This window comes from Chironomus tepperi, unplaced genomic scaffold, assembly GCF_022539635.2.
Source record: "Chironomus tepperi strain 1889 unplaced genomic scaffold, CSIRO-AGI_Ctep_v1 contig_422, whole genome shotgun sequence".
Classification (NCBI taxonomy): Eukaryota; Metazoa; Arthropoda; class Insecta; order Diptera; family Chironomidae; genus Chironomus; species Chironomus tepperi.
This window is the reverse complement of record NW_027226544.1, coordinates 427,745-442,329: the sequence shown is the minus strand read 5'-3', so window position 1 is coordinate 442,329 and position 14,585 is coordinate 427,745. Positions and strand designations below refer to the sequence as shown.

Here is a 14,585-nt window from a genome sequence, read left to right as displayed (position 1 = left end):
TCTTTAGCAGCTGAATTTCTGACTACATCCCTGATAATGCTAAAAGTTAGAGCTACCTTTAATTGGCAGTCAATGTCAAGCTATTGCCACTTATTCCTACTTCTATTGCCTGCTTGACCACCATCTAGACACGATATTCATATCCTTGTGGCCTTCTATTGCTGTTACTTTGTAGCCTTAAATTCAAATTTTCGTCTATCCAATAAATTATTAAACTAAATTTCTAGTCCACTTGTGTAAATTCAATAAATTGTTAAATTATAAGCTCACTACACAAAATAGATTTTGATCAGGGCTTAAAAGAATTCTACATAAATATGCTATCAATTTAGGTATTTAATGAGTTTAAGCTTATTAACGGCAATTAAAATTTTTGGTTTGAATTTCTATCACTAAATTGTCGAATATTAGAAAGTAATGAATAATTTATTGATCTTGCCGAACAGCAAAATTTATAGTTTGACGTAAAAATGGGTTTTCGCAGTCTTTCACGGGAATTGGGTCTAATGAGCTGGATATGCTAAAATAAGGCCTGCAGAAGCTCCTTCAATAAGGTCTGACTTTGGAAATGGCAAACGATTACAACGACGGCCAAAGAATTTTTGAAAGGAAGCTGTTGAAAGCATTGGATTTAGTATTGGAAATCAGCAAGCGGTAGCCAACTAATAGGCCACTTTAGGCGGCATCACAAGGTAGCTATGGATCACAAATGATCTATGCGGCCAGCGAATTCAACAATTAAGAAGCCTTTTACGTAGCCATCACGTAGCCTTTCAATACTTGCCGTCATCACAGCAATCTATTAGCTTAACTGTGTTGCCCGGGACACATTCCCATAGCTACTAATACCACAAAATACTATAACTTTACATAAATGTAAATTACCCCTAAAATTACCAAAACATTGATACCTCAATGTAACCAATTGTGTAAAACTATTTACATTCATCAATTTACCTAATCATGTTTTACTGCAAACTTATTCATTCCCATGTAACCATGTATCTATATCAGAAAAAACTTTCAAACAATCAGAAATGCTTGAAGCAAGCAAAAAAAATCCTCAAGTAAGTAAGCTATTGCATCTTTCATCAAGAGAATAAGAAAAGTTTAACATGAATATTTTATAGTTGTGCAGTGGAGAGTGTCAAGTAATGTCCATTTTATAAAGCATATAACAATAGCACAAGGTTGATTTACTTTACTTAATGTTGTGGAAATTTGCAAAAAGGAGACGAAGTGTGGCATAACATTAGCTTAACAAACAGAATGAGAGTTAAGGTTAGTGTTGTTGGGTTATGGGATTATTGAGACTGACTAGCATAACATTAGCTATTCAAGCATTTTTAGAAGTAAGAAGATTCTTGGATACATGAGAATATCGGTATGAAAAGAGTCAGTTGGATTAAAGGAAGCGCAGTTTGGAAATTAATTTATGAATTTTGAAGCCGCTTGATGACAGTACGTGAAGTTGCCGTACGGGTATCCTTGATAAACGCAAGTTCCGACACCATGCTGGCGTGCAATGTTGTTCCGGATTTAAACCGAATCTGACATCCAGTCAGAGCTACATTGGCCTGGTGCCAAATTATCGATTGATTGTCCGATGTCTGCTATTCGAGCACGTAACTGCTGATTTCAGTCCATTTTTACAGCTAACAATGAAATTGGCCGCATCGTGTTGCTCTGGTAGGAGCCTGCATGACTGTCCTTTAGCGGCTATTGCTATGTAGTCAACGTCAAGTTACATTAGTAGCAGTGATGCCCAAGGCGGCCCAATGCAGCAAATCGCACTTTTCGATGCCAGGTCGAAAATAGACATCACGATACCGTTAGGGCAACTTCATGTCTAGCCGTTAATACAACGACATGAAGGTGCATTAGCATGCAGGTTGTGCTGTTCGGGACGATTACATAGCAGTCATTCTGATGGATAAGCCTATTAACATACCAACACCAATCCGCCACTTTGTCAATTTGATTCTTTATCTTCTTCTTTGAAAAATTTTTCCGACTCATGCTACCATTTGAGAACTAGATCTACAGTATCGCACCAAACAGACAGATTGCAGACAATCGTCATTAAGCTTTCGAAAACATATTCATTTCATCCTTAAATCCTCAACTATTCAATGATTTATTGAATTTTTAAAACAAGCCATTTCTTCATGCTACATCCACTCTTGAAATGTTGACGTACGTATGTGGAATCAGCATCAGATAAAAAAGATATAAAAATTACAGCTATCGAGAGAGAAAAAGAAAGTTTCTTTCATGTTTCAATATTGATCATATCAGAAATATGTGTGAATCCAATTTAACATTGAAATTGATTCAATTTATCAATCTCACAAATCTCAATACTGCTGAATTGTATCATTTTCAATATAACAAAATGATTTATTCTCGTTACATTGTCGCAATTTATTTTCCTCAGCTGCAAAAGTACTTGAAAAAAAGTTTTATTTTTTTGGATTTTTTTGCTGAATTTTTTTCTGGAGGGTGTGAGGCTTTTTGGATGCTGTTGTGGATGAATTATATTAATGGATGGGTTCCGAATAGCAAAAGTCAGTAATTGATCCAAAATTCGGCACCAGGTCGGCGTGAATATAGCATGGTATCGAATTTGAATTGAATGTGGTACCAAGTCAGCATCACGCCAGTCTGGGCTATATATTTGGGCATATCGTAGATGATCATTATTATTTAAAGTTGATTCTAGGATGGGCAATAAAGGATGCATCAATGGTCAACCTTACAGAGCCCCTCCCATGCAATATCTCAGCAATATCAATGATCATACCTTAATAATCCTTAAGCTACATCCATAATCCCCACCTGTCATCAATTCTAACTAATCTTAATCAATTTACACAATTTCCGGAACCAGTCTGTTCCGCAAAAAGTCAAAAAACATCCCACGACAGTTCCAAACCCCCACAAAATCAACTGACTATGACTGTAAAAATTCCTAAACGCATTTTTCATGATTATAAGGCCGTAGGAAAAAGTTTTTAATAACAAACATGAAAAAGGAGAGAAACTTTTCTTGTCTCATCACAGCAACATTTCGTATGCTGTATATATAAATTTCGGAAGATGAAATTCTTCTTTCCGGAACGAAAGAAGATGGAAAGGAGCACAAGTAAAAAAAAGAAGTTTAAAAGCGGAAATTCCCACAGCTGGTACTGCTGCAATGAGGCACACAATCAAAACTCATCAAGAATTCATTTCAAATTCATTATCAATTATCGCGGTTTTCCTACTTTCTTTCTCTCCCCCGCCCACATCACACCAAAATAGCTCAACTTTTTCGAAAAATGATGAAATGAAACTCAAAGGAGATGGAAAATTTATGCAAATTTATATAGCGACACTGAAAATGTTTTATTCAAATGAATCACGTTCTTGACTTATGAATTGAAATATACTGAAAATACACCAAAAATTTTATTCGCAGTTATTTGAATGAGAGAAAATATAAATTTTTTAACCTTAACATAAATTTGTTTCAAAACTCATAATGCTTGTGATTAAAATTATTTGTGAGAGGATGCTTTAGGATTGGGTGTATTAAGGCGCATATGCTTATTAGTAAAGATCATAAGATGAGAATTAGCATTTAAATTCACATTTAGTGAATGCTTAAGCATTTATAGACAGTATAATTTTATTCAATGATGTTCTAGGGTTGTGCGAATATGTTTGAATATATTCGAAAATTGCTCTACACTCATAGTGGGAATCGAACCCATTTCATTTGGTTGAAGTTAACAGATTACTGATTCTTAACTTGTCGCAAACTTGGTTGAGTGAACCACTCGACTACAAATTTCATTCTCTCATTTTCGTACTTTTGCATGCATATGACTCGATTTGCATTCTGTTTTATCCCAACAGTCAATAATGAATCGAACCAAAAGACATACGGTTGTGCAGACGAAAAGTCGTAGGGTTCTCATGTCAGAGTACCACTGGTTTTTCGTCTGTTCCACGTCAAGTGTCTTTTGGGATGGTCTCATGACAAGTTTTCAGTGGTCACGATCAAATGCATCATATTTAAATGATTTAAAGAGTTAAAAAATTGAATCACCAATCAATGTATGGAGTCCAGAATTGCACAAATCAGTTAATCAATCATAAATACAGAATCAGTTCGACAGAACTCTTGAAGTTGAAACAAATAAAATGTCAAAGGCTGCCTGGTGCTAGGCTTTGGATCGATTAAATTTGGATCAAATCTATTTCGAGTTGACTAAACGTCGACTTCAACTGTTTCGACTTCAAGCTCTGATATTAACTCAAAATAGTTAGTTGACGTAACCATGGGAATAGCTCTTGGGTACTTTCCTGACTCACAAATGTTTTTTTGGTATAAATTTTAATATGTGACTAATCATAGAGATATTATTCAACTTATTCATAAATAGATCTAATTTGCATTAAAACTAATTGCACATCCTCAACCACCAAAGTCTCATACCAAACATCAACCTCATTTTCTCACAAAACTGGCTGTTAAAATTATTTTTTTTTAATATCTTAATTTTCTACCCATTAAAAAAGTTTATAAATTATTCTGTGTTGAAAATGAGATGAGAAAATGAGGGAATGAGAGGAAAAAAAAGTGTCGTAATTAAGTGCTCGTTGTTCGCATTTTTAATTACAAATTCAATGATGATTCTCTTACTCCATCCATCTCATAATATCCATTCATAACTTTTACAAATTAATTTTAATTCAACCCTTAAAATTGAAATAAAATTTACACTTTGATGATGTCTTTGTGATTATCAATTATTCTATAGGAATATGACAATGCAGAATCTATGCTTCTATTTAGTTTGATAATGCAAATTGAACATGAATTTATGATGAAAAATAAATATGAGAAAATAAAATTCAAAGAGATTGTTATCATACATTTAAAAAATAAATACTGTCCCACATGATAAAATGTATTTTCATTGATATTTGTATAAGAAAGGCACATATACGTATGTGCATATAAAAGGTAAAATGCTGGTTCATTCTATTTACTCAGACGAAATAATAATTGGCCTGAATTTATATTTTTTTCCTCATGCGACTAGAAATTTTCAATGGAAAATTAAGAAAAGTTATTTGATGCATGAATATTGAAATAATTGGGAAATTTTTTTGTGCATTTGAAACTTCTTGCTAACTAGATTTCTTCGAGCATATGAGAGTTTTTGAAGTTAATGATGCATAAAATATTTTTGTGAGACATGTCTTTTAAATGATTTCTTTATGAGGACTAACTGATAAATTGAATGGAGATTCATAGTGATATGTAGATTTTGTTTCTCTTTGAATATGACTTTACAGTTTATGTATCGGGTATGGTTTGATTCTTCTCTCTTTGTGGATGGTAAGAGATCTCGATGAAGACCAAAGAGTTTCTGGATTGGATGTGTAGAAAAGTACGCTAAAGTTCTTAACATTCCAAATTGGCCACGTGCGACAATGGGCCTACGTGCGCCCTAGCCGAAGAAGTATGTAAGTAAGTACAACTAGTATCTAAACCAATCTAAGCTTCATTCTTCGATATTATGTTATACAGAGCTCTATTGGACTGGTTTCAATGGTTATTAGTACACTTCTATCAGTAATCTAAAGAAAGAAACTCCTGATGAAATTCATTGATCCAGACCCCTAACCATCCCACCCTCTCCACTCCGCTCGATCTGCATAGGAAGTTAAGCTATGCATTTTAACCTTGATTACAAAAATCTGGCCCCAGGTGGTGAATCAAACTTGATGATGAATTCGATACCATTTCAGTCATGCCACTCTGGTGCCGTTACCGTTACTGGCATTTTCAAAATTTTTTAACTGCACACAGGTTGCTCACCTCTGATATAACATAAAGCACTGATATATCATAATTCTTTAATTAAAATAGTAACTCCAAGTCTTATTTCCTTCCTGAATACACTCCTGACGCATTCTAATGGAGAAAGTTAACATAAAGTTGCGAAAGCTTCATTTCCTACTTCTGGTTTTTACTGAAGACAGTAGATACATTACCATCACATTTTTAAAGGAAATGTCATCATTCAAATTAACTGAAAGCATTCCACTGAGACAGTAAATAATTCACTTCAATTTCACTGCATATTTTCATTTGAATTATAATCAGTTAAATGGATATAATTCAGTATTGAAATAGTTTCGAGAGCAAATTACAACAATGAAGGAAAAAAAAATTAAAAATGCAGCTAAAGGAACAGGAAAAAAAACATTTCCACTTGAATGACATGAAAGATCTTTTCTGTTCCTTTCCAATTCACTACTCTCGTGTCGGAATGAATTTTTCAATTTTTATGCAGTTTTTTGCTTTAAATGAACGATGCCATTATTAATTTCTTTAGAAATATTGCAGCATATTCCATAATCTGTTTGAATAACTTTCTTTAAAATGACATGAATTGGATATTTTTTTGGATATATTCCAAACTCAGGCAGAGATCGAGATATGATGAAATTTTATGTCTGTTTTAGCACGTATTTACAGCACGGGTCAATTGGGTGACAGAGACAGCAACAGAGTCAGAATTGAATGCCTAACACAAAGATATCGATACTTACCTACGTGAATCATCCAGTAAAGTATAAAATTGCGCCACAAATTTCAACACCTTACTTCCAATTTGTCGTATCTACAATTTAATTCTTCATTCATTTTCTCTCCTATCTCTTGAAACTTTAACATACACTAGACACATGTTGGTTGATGAAATGTACTGAAAAATTCATCATGTCAAGAAAGTGAGGCAAGAAAAAGAAAAAATGAAATCTTGATGCACAACAGCAGTCGGTCATTTGCATCTAAAATTTGATTTCACACCATTCCCTACAAAAAAAATAAATAAAAAAAAAAATAAAAACCAAAATACAAAACCGTAATCTCGATGCTTTTTCTCTCAAAGTCTCATGCATAATCAAATAACAAAACCACAACTGTATACATACAAAATAGTTTGTATATGTACATATTTCTCCTTGCTTCAGGATAATGGCTACAAATGCATTCATGAATTTCAACTTTAAAAACATTTTTCTTTAAAATAAAAAAAAAAAATAGAACTTTATTGCATCATATCTCAATATGTTGAGATTAAATATGCTTTTGAGCTGTGTTGTAGTTTGGGAATTTGGTTAAGGCTGATAAAATTTTAAAAACCTTTAGAAAGCCTTTGATTTGTATAACAGCTCAGTAAATTGACTTTTCTATTTAGTCTTGATGTTGTCGATTAAATTTAATTTCGGTACATTAGAGGAAGATTCGGATATTAAGTATCGGTAGTTTGATTTGGTTTGAGGTCATGGATCATAACTGATCTGTAAGTCCAGCGAAGTAAGTAAGTTTAATTTTTGATCTTGATATCTTGTCAATGTATTTGAAAGGCAATGAGTCCTTTAGAGTAGATTCAAATTTTTGGGCATGTAAAGTCTTACATCGACGTAATCCTGTCGATTCGAGAATGAAGGCACTCTATGAGATTCTGCAGGACAGTAAGACTATGGAGCACATTGTCGTGTTCAGCACATAATATTATCTTTTAATTTCGAAAATGGATTTTCGATTACTTTCTAAGAAATCCGCAAACAAACTCTGTTTTTATTTTCTATTGCAATAATAACTTATTGCTAAAGATAAGGGAAGTAATAACCAATATCCTCTATAATAATTGAACAGTAATTCTCAAACTGTTTTAAAATAGGAAGTACTTGAAATTGAAAATTCAAAGTTTTTAGATTGAAAAGTTTACAAATTTGAAATCTTTAAAATCCAGTATTGTCCAAACTGAGTGACACAAAAGTTTAGGCAGGACTGTTATAATAAAACAATACAAAGGAAATTTATTTTAAGGCATATAATTTGATAAGATAGAATATATAAAAAATTAAAGCAATAATCAAATGTACTCATAAGCAGTAAGAAGTGTAGTTTAAAAGTTAAAAAATGATTTTAAAGTTGTGCTTTTCAATATTATTATTTGTGATGAAGTTTCACGATAGTTTTGGTCAGGATGAAGTAATTTATTGTAGATATTATTATTACAGCAATATTACATATATGTGCTATCTTTCAATTTACAATCCGAATGGACTAAATAATTTTACTACCATTGATGGAGCGCACTTGTCTGGACAGTCGGATTCTTTAGTAAAATATATATTTCGTGATCAAGTATTCTTAACTCCGATTGTTCCATCAATAATTTGTAAACAGTTTGAAAATCTAGAATGGCTACGTTTGTATCCAGGAACAATACAAAAACTTGATAAATATTCATTTAGTGACTGCAAAAAAGTCACTCACATTTATCTTTACTCCAATGAAATTTATCAAATCGGTGAAAATACGTTTAGCAACTGCCTAAGTCTTGACAATCTACAACTACAAAGGAATAGAATCAATCAACTTGATGAAAAATCTTTTATTGGAGCTTCTAAACTTAGATATTTATATTTATTTACAAATCCTATCGAAAGTTTTCCAAAGAATATTTTCAAACCTTTGACAAACATAGTTCAAATTCACGCTTATTCTACAAACTTAAGCATTATACATTCTGACTCCTTTGGAGTTCATTTAATATTGAAATATTTTTATTTGCAAAACAGTAAAATTGATGCATTCGATGAAAGAATTATTGATAAAACGGCTGTAAGTTTAATTGATATGACGAACAACTTATGTGCCAATATATCAATCAACGATACATCTTTATTGAGAAACACAATGAGATCAGCGATGGAGATATGCTTTTTAAATTATGAACATTTAACAATTGGTAAGAATCTTTAACACTTTAATTTAATTGTGTTAATTAAGTACTATTAATATTTTTAAGGCACAACAACTAAAATTTCAACAACCGTACCAACAACAACGTCATATTTTGAGCAATCTACAACAACAGCCTTGACATTGCCTCCAGGATGTAGTGGTGGAAATATTGATGAACGTGTATGTCGTTTAGAAGATGACAATAATGATTTTCATGATTTAAGCAGGAACTTTACAATTGCATTAGAGGAAATGAGAGAAGAATTCCAGGATCAAATTAATGAAATAAATAATCGCCCTTGTGCATGTCAATAAAATTTAATTTCTTTAAAAATTGATTAAAAAGAGATAAATCAAAAGTCATGTAATTTAAGTCATTTTTTTCCTTCTGTTCTTCTGTCCTACTGTCTGTCATTCCTCTCTAAGCTCCACCCGTTTTTCATAAACATCAATGTTTCATTAAAACGGATTATCCTCAATTTCGAATTATCCACTCCAGTTTTTTGGAAAAATGGTCTGGGAGATTATTATTGTATAAACATATTATAGGTTATTGACTTTCAGACAATGATTCGTATTGGGAATTTTCAGGTTCAAATTGTAGAATGGCTTAGAATAGTTGTGCTTTAAAGAACCGAGTCTCTAACCCATGATCATATCAGTCGGTATTGCAATAATTAGGGACTGCCATGAAGCCCGTTCGAAAACTATTTCGGCACAGAGCCATTCCGACTAGACCTCTTCCAAAATGCTGACATATTCAAATTTGTGTCACCCAAGAATGGTAGGCGTTCAGCATCAAACTTCCTCACAGAAAAAATTCAAAGTCATGTTTGATTATGAAAGAAGCTACAATGCTAAAATTAAAGCTAGAAAATCAATCATCTGCTTCTTTTCAATTTCATCATACCTCCATACTCAATACTATGCTCGATAATTCGAAGAATCTCGTGTATATGCTTTTATTTGAATTTCCATGAGTACAAAAATGAGGAAGGAGAAATCTATCAGAAAATTGATACTGACATAGAGATAGATATTAGCATAAACGGATGTTCGCAATTTTCATTTCTATTGTTCCAACAACAAAAAAAAAAATCATTCCTTTTTGCGTAAGTACAAAATTCTTTTTTTCCTATTCGAAAACAGAACCAGGAAAATTTTTTCTCAATGAGAAATCGGAGAAGAAGTACAGTCAATTTAGAACTTTTTTTTTTCGCGTTCTGTTTCCTCTTCGTTGAAAATTAACAAAGAAAAATGAGATGGAGCAAATTTTTTTTTGGCTTTCCTTTTTTTTCCGTCTCAACTTCATATTGAGAAAGCAAATGAGGCAACGACTTGAGGGCAAAATCTCGAGTGAAATATATGCAGAATAAGATTCGGCAATTTACATTGCTTTTTCCGCCTCTTTTTCACTCACTTCATGATACTTCTTTGCCTACAATATAGACAGTTTTTTTGAACGAGAAATTTTGTGGTGAATATCTTTTGTTTGTTTTTATTTTGGCTGTCTTAGCTGAATAACTTGGGTATCTGTTCATAATTTGTCAGTTATAGCTAGTGTTATATATTGTAACTGTTTGTTTTTTGATCATGAACCTCGAATAACACAAAATTATTCAATATTTTTCAATAAAGTGATCAAAATGATGTGAAAACAAAGTCAACTTAGCAGTAAATAAGCCAGTAAATAAGACATTGCCTCCAGGATGTAGTGGTGGAAATATTGATGAACGTGTATGTCGTTTAGAAGATGACAATAATGATTTTCATGATTTAAGCAGGAACTTTACAATTGCATTAGAGGAAATGAGAGAAGAATTCCAGGATCAAATTAATGAAATAAATAATCGCCCTTGTGCATGTCAATAAAATTTAATTTCTTTAAAAATTGATTAAAAAGAGATAAATCAAAAGTCATGTAATTTAAGTCATTTTTTTCCTTCTGTTCTTCTGTCCTACTGTCTGTCATTCCTCTCTAAGCTCCACCCGTTTTTCATAAACATCAATGTTTCATTAAAACGGATTATCCTCAATTTCGAATTATCCACTCCAGTTTTTGGAAAAATGGTCTGGGAGATTATTATTGTATAAACATATTATAGGTTATTGACTTTCAGACAATGATTCGTATTGGGAATTTTCAGGTTCAAATTGTAGAATGGCTTAGAATAGTTGTGCTTTAAAGAACCGAGTCTCTAACCCATGATCATATCAGTCGGTATTGCAATAATTAGGGACTGCCATGAAGCCCGTTCGAAAACTATTTCGGCACAGAGCCATTCCGACTAGACCTCTTCCAAAATGCTGACATATTCAAATTTGTGTCACCCAAGAATGGTAGGCGTTCAGCATCAAACTTCCTCACAGAAAAATTCAAAGTCATGTTTGATTATGAAAGAAGCTACAATGCTAAAATTAAAGCTAGAAAATCAATCATCTGCTTCTTTTCAATTTCATCATACCTCCATACTCAATACTATGCTCGATAATTCGAAGAATCTCGTGTATATGCTTTTATTTGAATTTCCATGAGTACAAAAATGAGGAAGGAGAAATCTATCAGAAAATTGATACTGACATAGAGATAGATATTAGCATAAACGGATGTTCGCAATTTTCATTTCTATTGTTCCAACAACAAAAAAAAATCGTTCCTTTTTGCGTAAGTACAAAATTCTTTTTTTTTTCCTATTCGAAAACAGAACCAGGAAAATTTTTCTCAATGAGAAATCGGAACAGAGAAGAAGTACAGTCAATTTAGAACTTTTTTTTTCGCGTTCTGTTTCCTCTTCGTTGAAAATTAACAAAGAAAAATGAGATGGAGCAAATTTTTTTTTGGCTTTCCTTTTTTTTCCGTCTCAACTTCATATTGAGAAAGCAAATGAGGCAACGACTTGAGGGCAAAATCTCGAGTGAAATATATGCAGAATAAGATTCGGCAATTTACATTGCTTTTTCCGCCTCTTTTTCACTCACTTCATGATACTTCTTTGCCTACAATATAGACAGTTTTTTTGAACGAGAAATTTTGTGGTGAATATCTTTTGTTTGTTTTTATTTTGGCTGTCTTAGCTGAATAACTTGGGTATCTGTTCATAATTTGTCAGTTATAGCTAGTGTTATATATTGTAACTGTTTGTTTTTTGATCATGAACCTCGAATAACACAAAATTATTCAATATTTTTCAATAAAGTGATCAAAATGATGTGAAAACAAAGTCAACTTAGCAGTAAATAAGCATTTATTAGCACTATTAAGCTCTTTCAATATTAATAGCTATATTCAGCATTATTGATCCCTATTTAACTGTTTACAGTACTACCAAGTTCTATTTAGCGATTGCTGGCATTACTAAACTCAATTCAGCGATTGTTAGTATCATTCAGCGCTTATAAGCATTCATGCACTCTATTCAGCATTTGTTAATGCAACAAGGTTATATTTACACATTGTTATAGGCTTTAATCAGCACTTATCAGCATAATTAAGTTATATTCAGCATTTATCTGGACAATTAAACTCTATTCAGTACTTTTTAGCATTCTTACTGTCTATCCAGAGTTTGTTAATACACTTACGCTCTATTCAGCTATTAACGTTAATACTAAGCTCTATTCAGCGTTTGTCAGCATTAATTAGTTATTTTCAGCGATTGCAGTCCTTGATAGAACAGTTAAGCTCTAATCATTACAAATAGGTATAACTAAGCTCAAATCAGCCTTTTTTGGTAACACTAAGCTCTATTCAGCACTTCTTAGGATTTCTTCTTTTTACTCAGCGTTTGCTATCACTCCTTAGCTATATTCAGCTTATTTCAGCCGTACTTAGCTCGATTCAGTATTTACCAGCATTATTATGCTTCCGAAATAATCATTAGAAGCGCTTTAGTCATTGGAAATCCCAAAAAAATTACAATACAACCTCTCTCCATCCACCCCTACCACAATCGCTCAAAGTTGTATTCCTTACAAGAAATTACCTAATTTAAAACTGCTACTCATAAAATAAAATAAAATAAGAAAAAAAAAAGTCTCGAGACATACCGCAAAGTTATGCCGTTTGCGTGCAAATTTTATTTACTGTTCATTGTTATAGCAAACGAACGCACACAAAAAAAAAAGTCTCATAAAAAGCAATGATTTCAGATGCTACAAACAATTTTCTGCCTTTTTTTTTTCTTGAATCAAAATTTTACATCATTAAAACTTTTTTGATCAAGTGTGAGGAAGGCAAAGAAAGTTTTTTTGGGGTAAGTAAAAAGTCTGTCGTTTTTTGTACAGAGATAGAAATTACTTAATTATGATGATAACAAGCCCAGAAAGGCTCAAGAGGGCAATAAAATTTAATTTAACGAGTCATTGAGCAATTAATAATTTTTTTTTATATTCTCTGTCGGAATGCTTTACTTGTTAATTCTGTGGGTCATTTGAAATCAGAGAATGGAATTTATTTCCTTTTTTATATGGACAATCGTCAAGAGTAAAAAAAGGGTAAAATCCTGTAGAAATTCATAATAAGAAGTTGGTAATTAGTAATGAATACTAATTGTTGATGTCTCAGCCAAATGCATCTGATTATAAATTATAAGACATTAAACACTTACTTAGTTTCTTCGCTGGCCGTACACATCAAGAGTGAGCCAGGGCCTTCCTCAGTCGGGCAATCAAAGGTGGCGAATACGGAACACATGGAGCCTAAGTGCTTCACTTAGCCTAACACCACTAAGTACCAACCCCACTTTTCCGTGGTAAAATGCTGTTAATCCAAGCCACATAGTGAAAGCTACGAAACTCAAAGGAATGAATATCGGACTGGATCTATCAATGACGACCAAGATATTAAGTAGAGTACTTAAATGATGACAATTAACAGATTACTCAGTCAGTGGAGTCAAAAAACACCATCAACAACTCCATAGCTGAATGTCAGAATCAGTAGACTCAGTCAGTAGAGTCTAAGAACATCATCCACTACTCCAAAACTGAATGTCAGAAGCAGTAGACTCAGTCTCATTTACTAATCCACAAAAACTTTTGATTATTGCTCTAATTTCTATCATAGATCTATTGACTCGCAAGGTACAGAAGAAATATAATTCTGTAGCTGGGGGAAAGACACAAGCTTGCTATACTGCCCTTGGTTTGGAATCCACAAGGGAAAAGGCGTCCAGGTGCTCCAAGAGCAACACGACGTAGGACGGTAATGAAGTAATGATAGTTTGATGTCAAATCTGAGAATTTGTACCAGCAACAGAGTCAGATGGAAAGCATTTTGTAGCAACCTAGGCTCCAAGTCGGACCATGGCTCCAGTAAGTTAGTAAGTACATGGGAAATAATATCACCAAACCAACATGACTATGGCTACGTGTCGGATTTGAAGTCTGAGTAAAGTAACAATCCCCATTAAGAATCATCAAAATCACTCCAATCAATTAACTCCACCTAAACCTCAACAAACTAAAAATCTAATGCATACCAACATAATGCCACTTATTCACGTCTTTTTTAATACACAATTGTGTCAAAAAATTGTTTAAAACACAATAAAAAGTAATTATTATTCATAACATTGCAATAATAAAAAAATTAAAAGCGCTATTAAGCTAATAGCGAATAATGACAACCAGTTTTAGATTCATTCAACACTTTCATAAAAAGTTATGAGGTAATATCGAGTTATTTGTTTAATAATTTTTTGTTATTAACATTCATTTCTGGTTTGTTTGATTTTTGTGCTTTATGTTGGGATTTGTTTTTGTA

At 32.7% G+C, this 14,585-nt stretch overlaps 1 long non-coding RNA gene across 1 annotated transcript; it reads left to right on the top strand.

Annotated features, from left to right (window-relative positions):
• Positions 1-7,975: 7,975 nt before the first annotated feature.
• LOC139097445 (uncharacterized) lies at positions 7,976-9,194 on the top strand. Its single transcript, XR_011545066.1, has 2 exons — positions 7,976-8,825; positions 8,886-9,194. It is a non-coding gene; the product is annotated as an uncharacterized lncRNA (long non-coding RNA).
• The last annotated feature ends 5,391 nt before the right edge of the window (positions 9,195-14,585 follow it).